Below are 19,454 nucleotides of genomic sequence, written 5' to 3'. Positions count from 1 at the left end.
TATTTTAAAAATCATCCTATCTTTGGAACTTTTTAAATCAGCATGCTTTTAAGTACTTAGTAATATAATATAATATAATAAAAAGATGGACTGAATAGACTTTTGTTTTCCAGTGCAATCAGAACCACTCTCCATTATGCACTTCTCCAGATTAATGGCATCCAGAGTTGCTGCAATTAGTTGCGGGAAGGGAACTGGGACAGGTAATATTTCACTGGTTTGGCCACAGGAGGGCACAGCAGGCCCATCTCTCGCCCTGCTGTGTTATTAAGATGGAAACGGCACCAAAGGAGCAATGATCTGTATATCTTCCTCTTCTTCTCCTTCTCATTCTGCTTGTATCTCAAGCCTTTGTTAAAAAATCTTTTCTCTATTTAGACGTGTTCCTAATTAACCACACAATTTGGGATTGCCATTCAAAGATATACAAGTGTGCGCGCACTCAAGCACGTAGCTGTGCTGCTCACCACAGGCTGAGGACTTCATTATGAGTAAAAACACCCTCACATAATTTTAGGGATTTCATCACTGGGAGTTTTTAAATGATCACCCTGTGTTTTTTTTGTTTGTTTTTTTTTTTTATCAAAGAAGATCATGGAAATATTCTGATTCTGTCAAAAGTAAAATATTATGAAGCGGTAACAACCAGTTCTTAATTTCAAACATAGTATTACTGATGCACAATTGTTTGACAATACAAATACAAAATTTCAAATATTTTCTAGACTCCTGTTCATTTTTCTGGACACTTGAGAAGAGGATCTTCATAGTTGTCATATGTTAACATCTGCACATTCCACAGATTTTAAAACAAAAATGCTGAAACTGGCTTTAAGTTTTCAAAGTGTGTTGGACCATTATTATTATTTATTTATTTTTGCTATTTGAGTCATTAAGTGTTTGGTAATGGACTCAAAATGCAGACAGAAGCTGGGAGCATGGATCATCTTGAATGTGTTTAACATAATAAAAAATGAAAATGTACAAACTCAGGGAATGCAGGTAGCCAGAGCAGAACAAAAACACAAATCCAGGGGAAATACAAATGAGGAAACATCAAGAATGACAGAAGAAACCAGCAAGGAGTGAATGACAAAGGTGTGATTAAAAACTGGGAGTGTGACTGCTTGAACAAAGGACTAACGGACTCACAGGTTGCAGGTGTGAGGAGAGACTGAGCAGAGAGAGAAAATGGCCTAGGATGTGAGCTAGATTACACAACAGGGAAACTAAGAAAATTAATCTTAAATTAAAGAATAACAGACTTAAACATAATAAAACAAGAACTAAAAACAAGAAATAAACATAGCTAGAAAAAGTAAGATTGACTGAACTAAAGTAAAACAGAAACAAGACAGATCTAATCAATGAACAAGACAAAGGGACACAGAGTGATCAAAATAGAATGAAATAAAAAAAACACCAAAATAAACCCACACTCCTAACAATCTGGACAAACTTGGAGCACATCTAATTCAAAATCTATAACTCTTGAACCCAAATAAGTTAAGTTTCCTGCACTAAATGCAGATTTATTGAAGGACATTTTAAGAGCATTTATACATTTTATATCCTTTTCAGGACTTCAAAAAACACACATTTTCGGTTTTCAGACTGGTGACTTGTCCGGTGCGTACCCTTCCTCTCTCTCCATGGCTGCTGTAGATACTTGTGTTGTTAACTTGTGAGGCATGCAAAGTTACTTGTGCCAGTTGTGCAAAAAAAAAATAAAATAAAGAAAAAGAAAAAAAAAAGTAAGTGGTCACAGGAGCAAACACAGACATCTGCAGTATTCATAAAGATATGCACCAGGTGTTAGAGCTAAACAAACAGACTCCCTTCTTGTTTATGAAACATGGAAGAGTGAAGTGTTGCAAACCCTTGATAGTTCAGAAAGTTGTCTTCTGTGAATAAAAAATGAACATAAATCTGACAGTCAGGCTTTTAGTCACGACACGTGTCTGTCTCAGCTTGTGGACTAAACTTAATGCGCAGGTTAGAGCTGAACACCACAAACTTTGCACACATACATTTACTGGGCCGTCCTTGTAAGCCATCAGCGAAGGGATTTTAAGGTTCCTAATCTAAGTAAGCAGATTTTTATTTATGGATATGAATAATTGAGCATCTATTAGAATATCCCTCACTCATGCATTGATGGAGGTACACATTAATATTTCAAGATATTAGTGAGACCTGGCCTGACAAGACTTCTGTCTATACCATTTAAAAGTCCATTTTTCCTGACAGCGCTGCCTCGTGTCTCTTTAAAATGTGCATTTGAATGACCATGATGACAAGGGCATTAGTGAAATCTGCCTTTACATGACATTCACTTTATTGTGCAAGTGCCAGCCTCAGATCACTGCAGTTATCCATGCCGTGACCAAACAGAATTGTCAATCCTTTGTAGATTTCTTGGAAAAAAATGATCTTTGCACCCGTCTCAGTGATGTTATTTTGCAAGCAAGTAGGCGTTACCCACAGATGCCCCATGTGGTTTGAAACTTCACGGGACGTCTCTCGAGTAAGTCTGGACTAATAACAAATGTTAAGGGCTTTGTGCCACTGATGCAATTGTTGTCACGACACATTCATATATCAGTGATGGTGCATGAAACTGTTGATCAAGTATCTTACCTCAAAGGCAAACTGACATGTTATGCAGAAGGCTGGGATCAAACTCACAAGCTGCAGAATGGAATGAGTACTCTTTTACTGAAGACACAGTGAATATAATTTTGCATGTCCCAATCATTATTTTTAAAAGAAATCAGTCCTCTAAAGATGGGATACATAGTAGTTCTCATCTTAGAAGCAACACCAAGTGACAGAATAAAACATACATTTAGATTTTTAGTGAAACTGAGTCAAAATCATATGTTAAGTTTAAAAACCATTTGGTTTTTAAAAGTTTTATCAGTCTGGGTTGTTGGTGTGATTTGCAAAGCAAATTGCAAACGGGAGTCTGTGTATTTTCTACACACACACAAAAAAATATATATCTGTATGCCTGTGAAAGTGTTTAACAGGCTGCTAACATTTCTGAATCAGTGCTGCAACCTCACGGCTACAGGTTGTAAAAAAATATTAAATAAATGAAGCAATGCCATCGTGTTAGCCTTGCTGCTGAATCTGAAGCTTGGTCACATTATTTGATAACATGTTATAAGTCTGGTAACTTGCTCGAAAACATTTATTTTTTTTTCTCAGAATGCCAAATTTTCCCCTCGGCCCATATGCACCGATGTGTTGTTTGTGTGTTTATTTATTAGCTCAAGCTACAATCCTGAAATGTTTGTCTGCAGGTTTATATTTTGGTACCTATGTGGATGTGTGTCCCCCTGTTTCATGTGTGATAGATGGCAGCTGCTGTCACCCGGTGGAGCTGACAGTAGTTAAAGACAGTAAAGCTGTATGTGAAACAGGCCTGCTGTCACTTCCTTCCCTGTGTTATTTTACTTCTCTCTAATGGGCTTTATTTCATTGTCAGCTGGCAGTCTACCTCCTCCTCCATTTCCTCTTTCTTTCCCTTCTTCCATTCCCTCGTTCCTCATTTTTTTCCCCCCCGTGACACATTCCAGGCTGTCTTCGGAGAGCAGCAGAGGGCCAGAGACCCCCTGCCAGCTGCAATAATGTGGTTAAACAAACCGACAGGCTGAGCTTGTGTGGCTGTGTGCATTGACACATGTGCACACATGCATTTGTTTTAGTATTTGGCTATGCAGGAACGCATCAACGTGCGAGTCCGTTTCTCGTCTTCGTGGCCATAACATGTCTTCCCCTGCATGACTTTTGTTGCATCCTGGAAAACCTATCAAAGCCTCCCCACCTCCCCTACCTATTAAAAAGCTTTTCATGGCACGTTATTAGCCCCCGTTACAAGGGCAATCTATCTAAGCTCGAGCTAAAGGGAAAGGAGAGAGAAGGTGGGCCGGGTTTTGGAGTTGTGAGGGAGATTCCTGTCAGCTCAGAGAACATTACCTGTCCCAGAGTGCTTGTAACCACAGCGGGTGTGCTGACCCACCAAGACCCTCCAGCCTCCTGCCTTTCTCTCTCTCATACAGCTCTCCCCTCCCCATCACATACAGAACCCAGCTCTGATGGGGACGAACAAACAAATGGCATCTCAAAGGGTATGAATACACAAATGTGCAAACATTATACGCATTACACTGATGTAACTGCACGAAAAACTAAAATCACTTAGTTAGGACGGATCCTCGTTTTAGATCCCCTGCAAAAATCTGAACTTTGCTGGAATAAATGCATCGTTTATTTAGTTGTTGTCATACGGCGGGGAATAGATGCTCTATTGATATTTTGTTATATTAAACACATTCAAGATGATCCATGCTCCCAGCTTCTGTCTGCATTTTGAGTCCATTACCAAACACTTAATGACTCATATAGCAAAAATAAATAAATAATAATAATAATGGTCCAACACACTTTGAAAACTTAAAGCCAGTTTCAGCATTTTTGTTTTAAAATCTGTGGAACGTGCAGATATTAACATATGACAACTATGAAGATCCTCTTCTCAAGTGTCCAGAAAAATGAACAACAGGAGCCTACAAAATATTTGAAATTTTGAATTTGTATTGTCAAACAATTGTGCATCAGTAATACTATGTTTGAAATTAAGAACTATTTGTTACCACTTCATAATATTTTACTTTTGAAACAAAGGTTCGACTAACGTACTAATAACCCAAAACACCATAAAATCCAAACTGTGTCTGTGTTTTTTGCTTGTTTTTAATGTTTGCTAAGTAGGTTTTCTAACTCATAAAGCCGTTTCCTACAGTCTGAAAGGTTTCTGTAACACATGCATGTCACAAAGCAAAAAGAATCGCAAAACACGAAAGCCAATTTGAACTTTCCCATGTCTATGGATTATTTGGTGGCTTTTATATTCTCCACGACCGCTCCTGGGAGAATCATATGTATCGCATCCTATTGCATTCGACCTGCTCATTTGCTTGAGAAGTACAAGTCAAAAAAAAAAACTAAAGTATAAAAGGTTTGCTTTTTACCGTCAGCAACCACTGCGCGATTGTGAGGGAAAGTGATGGGTGGGGTAAGGTGAATGGAGACGCACGGGAATGGGAGGAGGAGGGTTGTAAATGCGGAATAATGTAGCAAGAGAGAATTTGCATGGTCAAGTGTCAAAAAAATAAAGTCTTCCCCTGAGCCTTGTCAGGAAAAATAACATAAGTGGCACGCTCCTGCACTGGCATGCCATTAGCGGTTAGTTCTGCCTGTCATCAGTCACTGAGAAGAAGAAATGGTCGTCATTATCCCCAAAAAATGGACTGGAAAAGATGGATCCACCCCCCAGCTCTCTCTCTCTGTGGCAATGAAGCATGTGCACTTGCGATGTGTGAAAGGGCACTTGCAAACAAAACACATTTAAGCCCAGAAAAACCCAATACACCTGCACGTGTTTCTGTGTGAGAGAGACTATGCATGTCTCGCCGAGACTAAACAAAAATGCACCGAACACATGTACGACTGCGGATCTTATTTTACTTAGGGACAGATAAAAACTGCCACTTTGAAGGAATAATAAATAAATACCTGCCACTCCTTTACAGTTTATTAAGCATAATATACATGGCAAAGAAGGGCAGATGACTGCTTTAACATTGATTTAATTTTGTATTTTTAAGGTTATGCCTATTAAATACAATAGGAGTAGAATCGGCCTGATGTATTTTATTTTTTTCTTGCTTATTTTTTTATACATAAAGGTCTTGGATTATATTTTCAGTACAGTTTCCATAGTGTTGAAAGAAAAGCCTGGCATATAATAAATATGCTAATCAGCTTTGCAGTACCCCACCAGTGAGCTTAAAAATGTAATTTTTAATTCATGAATGCCAAAACATAAGTTACTCTTATGAACAGTTTCAATTTATTGACTTTTACAGAACTTAGTAAACTATGTTTATTATTAAAATAATGACTATGCTTTAGTAAGACTATTAATAAAATAAACCAAAATAGTACTGTACAGGACACCCTAGGGAATCTCGACAACATTACTCTTTCCTTCTGCTTAACCGTTCAAGCAAAAACGTTTTGTAAATTTTAAAAAATCTCTAAAACTCTGTAAATGAGGTAAAGTCCTTAAGGTTACAGGTCAGAGGAAACTGAACAACTACCATCCAAATGTAAAAGTACAGCGCATGTTGTGTAGTCCTTTACAAGATAGTTTGGTAAACCTTACATGTATCAAATTTGAGAATTGCAAAAATAAAAAATAAAAAATTCAACAATATCAATTTAAAATAACAGTTCTGTCCAACAAAATATTTAAAAGGACAAAACAATACTGATATAAGTGTGATTTGGCCTTATTCCTTCTTTTGTGACTTCCATACTGAAGAGTGTTGTTGTAAATGCCAAACTGTTACAGCTTGGATTGTGAGTTAATCAATTGAAAATAAGCCATATGTTTTAAGTTTTAGACTTGCCAAATCTCTAATTAGAATTGGTAAAGCATATACTGACAGTTTCTGAAAAGTAACCAATTTCTCGACGCATCGTTACACACGAGTCATGGATTGAGGTTTTCATCTGGTTTTCATTTTACGATCTACTTCCAGGTAAAGACTAGAGATCACCTCAGTCTTTTGTATAACCCACATCCCCGCCAGATGACTTTGTTGCTCTGTCTCGGTCACCAGCTCTGAGCAATTTGTTGAAAACAGAAACTGCTGCAAACCTTTAAAGGCTTTTCTCTAAAGGATTTTGCATCTGTTTGCCCACAGAGCAACAAGCAGTACACTTCCACCAGTAATGTTTGCAGCTCAAGAAATAATTATTTATTCAAGCAAAGATGTCCAATTTCCAAACATATATTGCATATTGACATCATATGTATCGTTAAGCACTGAAGAACATCAGAAATTCTAGACAATTAAATGCACCGACAGCTGAGTTAGTGGAATGGATAGTGGATAAGGATTTCATACAAATGTGGATTAGAGGACTCATACGTTTGCCTTTGATATGTGTGCACACACACACACGCATACACACGCACGCACACAGACACACACAACACAGAAGCAAACTCATTATGGTTCAGCTCACCGCAGGAAAGAGGCTCTGGCAAGCAATTATATAATAAGCTTAAGCACCATAAAATTTGCAGTAGCAAGGACAATTAGCCATTACATACCGTGGAACTGAAAGCCACACATTGCCATCTGAAGATAAAAAAAAATCCACTCCTGTTTACATTGTCTGGACACCATGTTGAATTGTTTTAACAAGCGTCGACAATTCAATTATACTTTCTTATTTATTTATTTTTTATTTAAAGAAAAGATATCTCTGTATTTGCATACCGTACCGTCACTGGCAGGAATTCAAAAAAAATAAAAAATAGATAAATAAATAAAAAAATCTAAGACAAGTTTACTTGATTATATGGCAGCTTTGTGCCATCTCCTAAATTTGCCCTTGAAAATATTGCTCTTGACATTTAACAATGCAATTTCCATGTGGCAATAGGAAAGAGAGGGTGACGGCCGGAGAAAACGGGATGTAGGTACGTATCGAGGAGAAGTCCATGAATTTTAAGACAGGGAAATTATTGAGAAGCCTTGGCACCAGACAATGAGAGAGCAAGAGATAGAGAGGGAGAGCGGAGGAGAGGGAGAGAACATCCGAGCAAGAGATCAGCATGGCAGCTAATGTAATGAATAATATCTCAAGTGTAAATCCAGCCAATTGAACCCAGGGCTCCCTTTTCCCTCCAGCTAGGCTAAATGAGTTTCCATGGGAATGTGGATAAAAGGAGCACAGACGTCTAGGTCAGGGATATTTGGAGAGGAAGAGGCAGAGAGATGCTGGGAGTATGAAATAGAGTCCTTAGGGTCTGGTTTGGAGAGATTTGCACTCGTGCTAAGCCACTTCAGATGTGAGTGGAGGGTCTAACAGCCTTAGACTTGAGCATCAAGGTATGTGTGTAGGCCTGTTGTTGAGCTGTGTAAGCACTGAGGGCAGAATATGCCTCAGACATGGGCCAGAATTTCACACAAGTTACGCCTTCTCCGTGCTCAGTTCAACTTATTATTGGTGAATGACAGCAGCGGTGCCGAGCGTTGAATACGTTTCCTGTCAAACCGAGAAAAGGCTACAGACCAACGTAAATCTACAGGGCAGAAAACTGCATCACCACAGATGATACACCACACAATTCAAAGAACATCCCCACTTTCTTTCATATATTTTCCATCTTGACACGCTCACTTTAATTGAAAAAAATAAATAAATAAAAAATACACGCCTAGCTGTTTCTCTCTCCTTCGGAAGCTGTCTGCGGCACTCCTGAAGCGGCGCTGACCAAGTTCAAAGTGACACATCTAGGACATGCGAGCTGCACATTACCTTGACATAGATGGGCTGTAGAAATTAGCTGCTGTCTAAATTATTAAAATAACAAGGGACATTTCATGTGACTGGGCAGGAGAGACATACCCCGCCCCCGTAATTCTAATTGTCCACTTTAACAAGTTTCCATAAGCCTCTCAGGATCCGTCAATGTAAAAATATTGGTTTGCAGATTTCTTCCCTCCCATTAGGGAGAAGGAACGAGGCACGGCTGTCCACTGAGCCCACCTCATTTATTATAATGACCTGCCAGGCCCAGACATGAACATTTTAAAGTTATGGGAGAGTTGGACATGACAGGTGCACACAACCTTGTCAGATCTGTGTCGGTCTAGTTAGAGCATAAAGATCGTCCACGTTAAAAAAAGACAGACAGGTAGTTTGGTTGATAGCAAGTGGAGAAATAAAAGGCTTATTGCCTTTATTAATCCACATATTTATTTTTAAAAAGGTTAAAATATTAGCAATTGTAAAGAAACATGCATTGTTGATTAAAAGTTGCTTAGAACTAAGCTTTTGAAGACATTGAAATATGTTGAAATATAGATAATACTTTCAGCTGCTATGTAATGAGTTTGTTTGGACTGAAAACAGCATGAGCTAAGTGGTAGCCATGTATTACGTCCAGAGTAGGTAAACATAGCCAACACTCTCAAATTTGACCATTACAATCACAAACTTTGATGGGTTAATTCCCTTTTTTTTTAAATTTTTCTTATTTCTGACCAACTGTGTCACAATTTGTAAAACTAACTTTTGAGCAATTATAGAGTCGAGTCTTTAATTCGTTACGTCCCAACCAGTTTTGCATATCTAGGAAGTAAAATTTCAAAATAGCTCAAATTCAATCAGGTAAGAGTGTCTGTCTGTCTGTGGACATCAATTTTTAAGTCTTGTCACGTATTCTCAATTTGATTTTGTCTAATTTAGAATTATTAGACTCAATTATTAGAATTCAATCCAAAACATTAATGTACTTTTATCAAAAACCAAAAGACCTGGTGGTCGAGTGTCCTAAAGGCTTTGTTCCATACACCTAAACTAGATATTATCTCTCCAGCAAGCGTCCATGTTTCAGAAAGTCCTGCAAAGGACTAAATGACTTGGTTGTGTGGATTGTTTATTATCTTTCAGTTGAATGGTTTCACACAGTGTTTCCAGTGGTCGTTGCGTGACAGTACAGACAGATGTCCTTTGACAGAATAAAAGCCACTAGAGTTTGAATCTCAGACAACAATTCATTAAGCCCTATATTGTCAAAGTGAACTCAGTTTTGATCCTCTAAGTCTCCATAACGAGGCTCTCTGTTTACATTTACCTGTGGTTCTAGCTGTACGTTTGAAGCCGTGTAATACACAGACACAAGAACACTCACTGCATCTGTAGTTTGTTTTTCCTCCCATTGGAGAACTAACATCCAGACTAGTCTCTATAATCCTCTGCCGTTCTTTTAATCATCTGACACGCAGAGAGGGCAATATCTATTTTCATCTTGTCCTGATAGGATCTCTTTAGGATTTAAAGAGGGGCCTGAGCATGCTGTGCCCAGCAGCTCAGCTGTGATCTGGAGCTTCTGGGAGTTCTCATTAGGCGCTAGCAGCCCCCAGATCGAAGAAACCCAGTTCTGACTAGTGGATTTTTAATCCTCCTATGGCGTGTGTTGGGAGATGGAGTTATTTAGAGCCCTTTGATTAGCCTCACAACTCCACTTTGATTAAGAGAACTTCTAAAGATCCTGCTTCCAGGCTGCAACTTTAGAGGTGGCTGTAATCTTTTATTTTTTATGTAAAAATGCACATTACCTTATAAGAGTAAATATCTTAACATATGTGCATGATAATGGAAATGGAGTCTTACATTATATATAAACTCAGATATACAGTAAATGGATGAATTTACTGTATATCTGAGTTTTATAATGCCACAAACACAATAACTGGAAAAATAGTTTGTCATTTGAAACATCTTATATTGAATTATAACAAAGTTTAAACTGCAAAAAACATTGCGGCAAGTCATTGTAACATTGAAACCATTTAGTACTGAAGCAGCCTTTTGAAAATAGGTAAGGGATTGATCCAAGGTTTTTCTTCTGGATCATCTGAAGTAACAGCACCCAGATCAATTAAAACGTGCCAACACACAGGAAAGAACATTTCATATTTCATATGCTAATACATTTGTTTAATGATAGTGAAAATTACAATGCATCTTATGTTCTACTTCATTCTACTATGCTTATACAATTTGTATTCAAAGCAATGCATAATACGCTCACATCCTAAAAAAATAAATATTCAAAATGAAATATGATGATGATTGCTATTGCTTAAAACAATAAAGCAAGAATTGTCCAGAGTATTGAAAAATATCAGTGGATTATTACATAATGTTAGGTATAGTATTTTTGCTACTCGTATTTTAAGTCATCGATGAGGAAGAACGTAAACATCTGTTAAATGTCCTAGTAGCTTCCCACTGCTTTCTACACAGAATTTTAGACATTGTTGTAATTCTGCTTTTTAGCCAGTAACACTTGTATAACAATCTGTTTAATTAGTTGGGCTGCCTGCCCGGATAGAGCCTGCATTTAGCTGCTTTACAGTCGTACCACTCGTGGTTTGCCAACTGCAGTTTCAAAACAGTCTTAACTTCATGTGACGGGTTGGTACTCCAATCCATGACAGTCTGTGTTGTTCCTGGCTGGAAATATTTCCAAACTGCCAAATGCATTTTTCTTGTAAGCTAGGAACATGTGTAGCCCTCTTTCAGTGAAACTTAGCAGGAGTGGTTAGCAACAGGTAGCGAAAGAGAGTCCTGTGCCATTTTATTCTTCAAACAGGTAGAAAACACTTGTCGTACCCAAACTTTCTCTAGCATTTCTTCGGAAGGACTTTAAACCATGTAAACTTGCAATCAGGGTGGGAAGAGTCTAACCTAAGTAATCTACAAAAAATAATTTTCAACATCAACTTTTGTTAAGTAACTGAAAGTACCATCAGGCAATAGCCCATCAGTGTCAGTGAATCGGTATAGCATTTCGGCAGTGTGCAGTGAAGGCTGAAACTGTTGTTTTGTGTCTTTATGTCAAATGTTATCTTAGGGATTTGCTGTAGCATGCACAAAATGTGGAAGTACATGGCTCAAAATGTAAGCATAAAGGCAGTCTATTACCCTGACTCTGACTTTTTTATTGGATACTTAAAGTTCTGGTAAAATAAACTTGCTAGCTAGAGCCAGAATGCTGCTAAAATTATTTACTTTTTTCTCTGATCTAAAAAAAAGCAGCAGCTGAAGGGCCAATGCCTGGAATAAGTAAGCTGTTTTCTCGTGAAATGTTTCCTGTATCATCCAGTTGCTTCGGGTATCCTACCAATTTGAAAACTCAGGTGAAGAAGATATGAATCTTTCTTTGCAGGGTGTGATTACTTTAAAGACTGTATATTAATAACCCATGCTTCTTCACCATGAACACAAACGGTTTTTGACAGCTTTACCTTAGTTGCTACAGTAAGGACAATAGATTCTCCTTGTAGAAAACACATGGTGCATCTACATTAGTTAATCCAAAACTATCATCAATTATTGATTCTGATTGTGTCACATACTGTTCAACCACTCTACAGTGAAAATAAATAAAATAGACCGTTATTAGTTGGTTTTTTTACAGGTAAAGAAATCTAAACACGTTAGATTTCTAATCTTGTCAAACCCAGTAAGAACTGCTCACCAGTAATAATGACTAGTGGATGTAAATGTAAGGTTTTCCTGATCTGTTACCACACGAGATGTCCGACCACACCCTTTCAGTGTTCTAACAAGATCCACTGCATGATCATGCTTTGTAAAGAACATAAGCACGTCTTTGCCTTCCCCAGTGCTAAAAGTTGAGAGATGCTTTAGTTTACCGTGCAGCGATGTCACTTCTGTGAAGATACAAGGCGAAGTGGTGAGCTGGTGCTGCCACCTTAGCTTTGATTTCAAGGCTAAGTATGTACAGATATCTAGGGTGTTGACACTTCACCCTCTAAGCCCTATTTCTTTTCTCTGGGATCAGCGGGGCTCACTGATAACAGATTATCTCGGCAGCATTTTGTGGCCCAGTTGGCACCCTCATTTGTTATCTGCTCACAGATACACTTAGGTGCAGTCATATGGGTTGACAGAAAGGCCAGAATAAAAGCTCTAAGACACCTTTGCTTCCTCTTTTCTTTATTTGACAGGACGCCTGTAAAAGAGCTAAAGTCCAGCAAGACAGTTATCTGTTCGTTGATGGACCTGTCAAAGAAAAGCAATTCAAAGTCTCTGCAGTGTGGCTGGTGCCTCTGATAACTGCTGCAAATACTGTCTCTCTGAAATAAATACAATTAATCCATAATACAACAGGTAAAAACGGATTCATTGCTTTAAGTTAAGATAAATCAGTGTTGTTGCTAGAACAAGTGCAAGTTTTTCACTGGTTGCTTTTAATAAATTCACACCTGTTTCACCTTTTTGTCATATTACAACCACAGACCTCCGTGGCTTTTGAAGAATTGCATAGCTAGAGCCAAGTGTGATAGTGCAAAGGCAATAGTGCAATAGGGACAAAAAAAATCTTCCATTATTTTTTCACATACTCTAACCAGCTTCCCTTTCATTTTCAAGGAATGGATTCCCAAAGCATGATGCTACCACCGCCATGTTTCACAGTGGGGATGTTTCTTGTGTGTGTAGTTTTGCATGTAGACCAAAATATTTGATATTTAGACTCACTTGGATTTCATTTGGGGGTGTCGGCGTAACTGGGGCTGTTCCATCCATTTCACAGTTACACGCTACTTTGTGTTGGTTATTATTTATAAAATTCCAATTAAATATGTTTTTAGGTTTGTCCTTGTAGCATGACAAAATAAGTCATCACATCAGCACATCAGTTCCAAAAACTACAGTGGGAAAGTGTGAAACACAAGAATGGATCTGCCGAGTTGTGCGTATCTAAAAGATCTTGTTCAGGTATTACACTGAACGCACCTAAGTTCAAATCCAGCGTAAGTGTGCTTTAGCAACAGCGATCTGGAACACGTCATGCCACGTCCCTGTGTCTGAACATTTTGTAACCTTTGATTCAGTCACTCTCTGGAGTTTGTTCCCTATATTTCTCACAACTTCCTCTGTGAAGCGCGAACAGCATGTTGGAACACTGGTAAAGTTAGTCTGAGATGAGAAACATGTCAGGCCCAATTAAAAGGCAGCCCACAGGCCGCTTGACACAAAGTGACAGGATTCAGATTCAGTAAACAAAACTAAGAGGATCCAAACATCTCAAAGTAGTTCATGCTAAATGTGTATTTTTTTATTTATTTATTTAATTAATTTTTTTTATTTTATTTTATTTTTGCCGCCTCACTCTTCGATGTGTCCTCTTGCTCCTGTGCCACTTTGATATTGGTGGGTCTCTGGAGTGCTGACAAGCCTTTGATACTAGAAGGGCACAAAATAATATCATCCCTTTGAAAAACAATTTCAGGGAGAGGGGATCAGTATAAATAGGCCTTTTTATGTGCTCCTGGGGCCGATGTGAAACTGATGGGGAACTGGTGATAGGCTTTTTTTCCTTTTTTTTTTTTTTTTAAATTGCAATGCAAAATTGATGAGTGGAGAGGCCTGGGTTGTTGTCGCGTGGATGGAGATGTGACTGCATAAGGACATCAAGGCCTGACAAACACACGCAGACACACACACATGCACACGCACGCACGCACAACATGCAAATGCAAGCGATGCACAAGAATAAACACAGCAGCAACTCGTATGTGCATGCACAAATACGCAAACTCTCACTGATGAAGGCGAACATGCACCATAAATTCGTGTCACACTCTGGCGGGAGCTGAAGGCTAAATCGAGATAAAGAGCGAGTGCTTTAGAGGAGAGGAGAGAAAAGTCTGACCACTTGTTTTTCTTTCTCCTTGCACCTCATCCTTCCATCGCTTTTCCGCCCCTACTATCTCTTATCTGCGCACGGCCGCGCTAGTCTCCACCTCGCCCCCTTCCCACCCACCTGCGCCACCCCCACTTCTTCTAATCTCGATGGATATTGGTAGAATGTAAGAGAAGAGTTTCCTGATAAAGCTGTCTAATGAACATACAGGAACTTTAGTAAGTTAAGCATCAAAACATCGAAGACTGTTTGAACTTTGACTCCCCCTGCATTAGTGCAGTCCTTATCAGGCCTTTCGAGCGGAGAGATTAGCCACTTCCTAATGAAGTGGTGAAATCGTAAAGGTCTTACTCCAAGGCAGAGTGGATTGCTTCCAACATTTTTCACTCTGTTATCTCCCATACCCAGATTGCCATTGCTGGTGAAAAAAAAAAAAAAGGTAAGGTAAGGTTTCTCCAACTCCTCCTCCACTGCTTGCTCTAGATTTAGGTAAAATACACAAAATATGACATAAGATCATACTCAAAACAACCTGAAAAAATCATCAGACATGGGATTTTGGAGAATTCTGTGTTATATTTCTAAGGTAAAAACCTATAGCAGAATGCTTTTTAGTAGCATTTCTTTTTTTTTTTTTTTTTACTTTTGACTTAAGCAGTTGTTTGGAGTGAGGCTACATTATCTAAATGTTCCCCTGTGTTTTAGTCAATCAGGGGTGCTGCATATGACTTATAAATCTTACATGCCTCCTCTTCCGTGCCCGCCGAGGTCAGACACATATTGCATATTTAAAATCCGCATTAAGACACCCACCCTCTCTCTCTCCCTCTCCCTCTCATCCTCTGCTCCTTTCGGAGCCCCCGATCAAAACACGGCCACTTTTCGCCAAGCATCTGATTATCATACAAATAGATGAGGTTGTTATATATTCAAATTAACACAATTTCGAGCGATCATCTCTCTGCATAATGAATGCGGTCTTTGTTTAATGGTCACAGCGTTTACCATTGTTTACACGTGTACCGTTGCTGATGGGCAAGAGGGAGCGATGATGATCTTCTTGACTGACTCGCATGCCATATTAATATTCTTGAGGGGAAGTTTAATACTTTGTCTGGTAAATTTATGTAATTAAGAGATTCAAAAGTAGAAAAAGTATATTAATAAGCTTGTAACTCACAGCTGCTTAGTTGTTTACCGTTTCAATAGGTGTTGAAACCATATGCTGTGTTTGGTCATTATGACTGACTGCAAACTTTTGACTTTTTCCACTTCAGGAATAATGATAATACGATCCCTGTCTATCACATTTAATTATATCCAGCAAATGTTAGCAAAAAGCCTACATGGAGACTTTGAAAAGTTTCTAATGTACTGTCTGACTCCCATGCACATTTTGGTATAATGCAGCCTCTGCTGGATGCATTATTCAGAAATTAAGAGGCAGAAATTTTCCGATTCCGCCGTAAAATCTGACTTCCCCGACAGGCAGGAGAGAGTGAGAGTACAAGACGTGTTGTCAGCTCCGGCCACCGTACTGTACAACATGCATCCCAATCCCTGTAATAGCACTCCTCATTCTGACACATGTTAATAATTGATTGTTAAGTGATGAACCTCACCCAAGCATGAGAAATAGCAGAGGTCCAGAAATAAATATGAAAACGCATCACAGGATAATTCATAAGGTTGTGTTCGATCAGTGTAGCGGTCTCTCAGGGTTCTCTATTATTCATAATATAGCCCAATATGCTGCATATTTCGCCTGTCCTGACACAGTCATTAATGCTCTCTTCGTTTGTGGTTTAATTCGGGGACAGTGGCGGTGATCATGCAAAAGATAATGTGAGGCTTAAGACCGCATTTTCTTCTAAATGGATCAAAGCATGAAGAGTATCCATTTTTCATTTTGAATACGCCACACCACATGCTCTTGTAGTCATGAAAAGTAGGACATGGATGTGAAAACTGTGGTGAAAACCAAAAAGCTGCGACTTGATGTGGGTTGGTAACACCCTGTTCGTAACTAGTGCACAGTTCATTTTTCCATAAAAGGGCATGACTGCACCTAAGTTGAAGAGTTTCCCTTTTAGAAGTGTTCTAAAATAGCATCGCAAACAGACAATTAATGAATTATTCCTTTGTCATTATGTTTTCTGATGTCTTCCCTTCATGTCCACATTTTGTAGATATAAAATACAGAAACACTACTTATTGTCAGATTAAAACCTGCAGCAGATAGTGAGGGGAATTAAGGAGTTCATTGGATTGCTCTCCCTATCTCTCCAGGCTCAGTTTGTTCTTTCAAGGTAGTGCAACATCAAAACCATAACCAAGGTTACAGTGATAACAGTAGTGGTGTAGTTGTATTAACTTAATTTGTAGTCAGGGTTTGACTTGCCCAAATATTGCGTTTAATAGTTGTTTAATTCTACTAGTTACCATAGAAAAAGCCTTTGAAAGTACACCTTTTTGGGTTAAATGGATTAAAGTTTCATAAATATAAAAATTTCTGCTCAGCATTGAATCGTTCAGTTTATTTTTGGTCAGTATAAGGATTTTAAATTACTAGAGATGACAAGAATAGATCAAATGCAATCTGGGTAAAAAAAAAAAAAAGTGAGTCTCACAATTCTTACTAATTATTTGTTTCATGCCCGTTACTCTGTCACCATGTCCTTTTTTTCTTCCAAAAATCTGCTGGATGAGTCTTACTGTATGTAACTGAGTCTGTTACTTGTCAACTGTCATTGGATTGACAGAGTGGGAGTCAAATAGCTATTTCCTTTGTTACTTCACAATAAAAGTCAGATTATAGAATCTTAAGCCTAAACATCCATCTTCACATCTGGTGCCTGTAAAAATAGCAACACACAGGAACAGGAAATGGGCAGCAGTTTATGAAATAAACCCTAATATTGATAAGAAATATAATGATGTTATGTTGTTGCCAGATATTGAGGCAACATTGTTACTCTTTTTTGTGTTTTATCGTTTGTTTTGTTATCTATTTTGTCTTTGTTGAAGATGAGCACAAGAAACAAAAAGGTCCCAAGGAAATGATGTTGTCGTATGCTGAAATAACAAAAGAAAGCTTTTATTTGTTGTTTTATTCATTTATTTTGTATTATTGACTTAAAATACATTACACAGGATTTTTATTTTTACTAACAAAGCCTAAAAATTCCATAAAAGTTGCAAAGATATTGTATTCTTCACCCCATTTGCAATGCACAAGTTACAAAAATAAATAGCCATAAGAAAAATATAAATAAAAAATACATTAAAAGCGTAATTAACTCAGACACAACGCATTATTTGCTCTGTTTACCAAGCTTGTGAAATAATGAATGGCTGAGGTAAGCTGACAAACAATAAGCCCCGTTCGCTGGACGTCTGATTATTCGATCTGTCACTTACCCAAACCTGCTGCATCCCTCCGCTTGACAGCCTCTTCTTCTGCTGGTAAATTCACTATCGTTATTGCCTCTCTCTGTCGGCCCTCATTTACTTTTGTTACTTTCATGTAGGGACTCATTGCGATGTGAGGGGCTCGTCGTCTTATTGTGCTTTTCACATGACACGCACCAAACATCCTGTTAGCGCTCGTCTGGAATTGGTACGCTTTTCCCAAAGACATACTACTTATCACTACTCATTACACCAATCCTCGGGAGGGTTCCTAAGTTTGATTTGTATCCAATATCAGGAGGTGAACCCCTAATGAGATTTTATGGACTTTTCCTTCTAACTTCATTAGGTTTTTATGAGTGAGGGCGGGTGAAATCCTCCTCCCCCCTCCCCCAAATGCATCAAAGAGCATACGACGCGGGGCTGGGATGGAAGTAGGAAGGGACAGATGTGTAAGAGAGGAAACAGAAATTTTTCATGGCAGGCGAGAAGCTCTCTCTGGAGACTCAAAGATAATCCTGCGAGAGGCTCCCATCAGGCAGAAGCTGAGGAGCCTTAAGTGTTTTATACGAATTCAATACGGCGGTTAAAAATACCAGAGGGAATATCACATTCATATCTCTGTCGCTCGCCTCACTTAATACTGGGATGGTTGGCTGGGTGAATGGAAGGGAGAGAGGAGAGGAGACGGGAGGAAAGGGGATTCATTTGGCCCTCTCTTAGCCTCTGCCGAGGAGGTGACAGTTAATTCTTGATGTTGCAGTCAGCAGCTGCTGGCGAACTCCTTTCTGCACGGGCTCTTTATTTAATGAAAGCAGCCCACCGAATGCAATTACATTAAGACCAGTTTAAGCTATTAACTGAGATGATCTATCAATTTTTCACAGTAGTTTGCTTACTTATCACATCCATCATCGCGAGTGGATTTTCTTGCTTTGCTGCTTTCTTTTGTTGCTCAGCTGATACAGCTCAATCAAGGAAAAGTCAAACAAAAGAAATACCTTAGAGGAAATGCAGTTGCACAATTGTTCACTGCAAAGAACAAAACAAATCTATCAAGTAACGCCGTGGAAGCTTGGGATGTGGAGCTTTTACATTGCAGAGGGCACTTAGTTCAGTGATGCAATACACATCAGCAACCAAAATGTCACAATTAATGTGGAGTTGTACGTTTGTAGCAGTGGCTTTTTTAAAATTATTATATGTGTCTCAGTGTTTGGCAACAAGTCATTGTCAAAGTAGAGGTGCACCAAGAAGATGAATGGTGACCAGAACTGGCTGGTTTACAGCTTGAAGCCCCAACTGGTGAGCAGCTGAGTGCAAAAAAAGAAAAAGAAAAAGTTTTTACCAATCAGTGAAAACACTACACTTTAAAACTAGCTGCCAGGTCAACAATGCAATTGATGCTGAATGAAAAACAATCAAAGTTTAAAACTTTTAGCACCAGTAAGAGGAAGAAAAGAGATGTGAGGAGCTGTTGAAAGGAAAACGTAAGTTTGTCGACAAGTGAAATTGTCTCTGAGGTCTGTTCAGGAAGCAAAGATGAGAGAGAGAAAACTTCTCTGTTTTACCCTGTTGTTCTTTCAGTTATGGGGCATACTGTATGTGGACACGTTGGCAAGCCTTTGGAAGTTTAGATTCAAGATAAAGACCTTAAAAACAAAAAAAATAAAAAATAAAAAATAAAACAGATTTTGCTTTTCCAGCAATC

The sequence above is a fragment of the Poecilia reticulata genome, chromosome 16 (genome assembly GCF_904066995.2).
Source record: "Poecilia reticulata chromosome 16, P_reticulata-male-v2, whole genome shotgun sequence".
Classification (NCBI taxonomy): domain Eukaryota; kingdom Metazoa; phylum Chordata; class Actinopteri; order Cyprinodontiformes; family Poeciliidae; genus Poecilia; species Poecilia reticulata.
Note: the sequence above shows the minus strand (reverse complement) of the source record.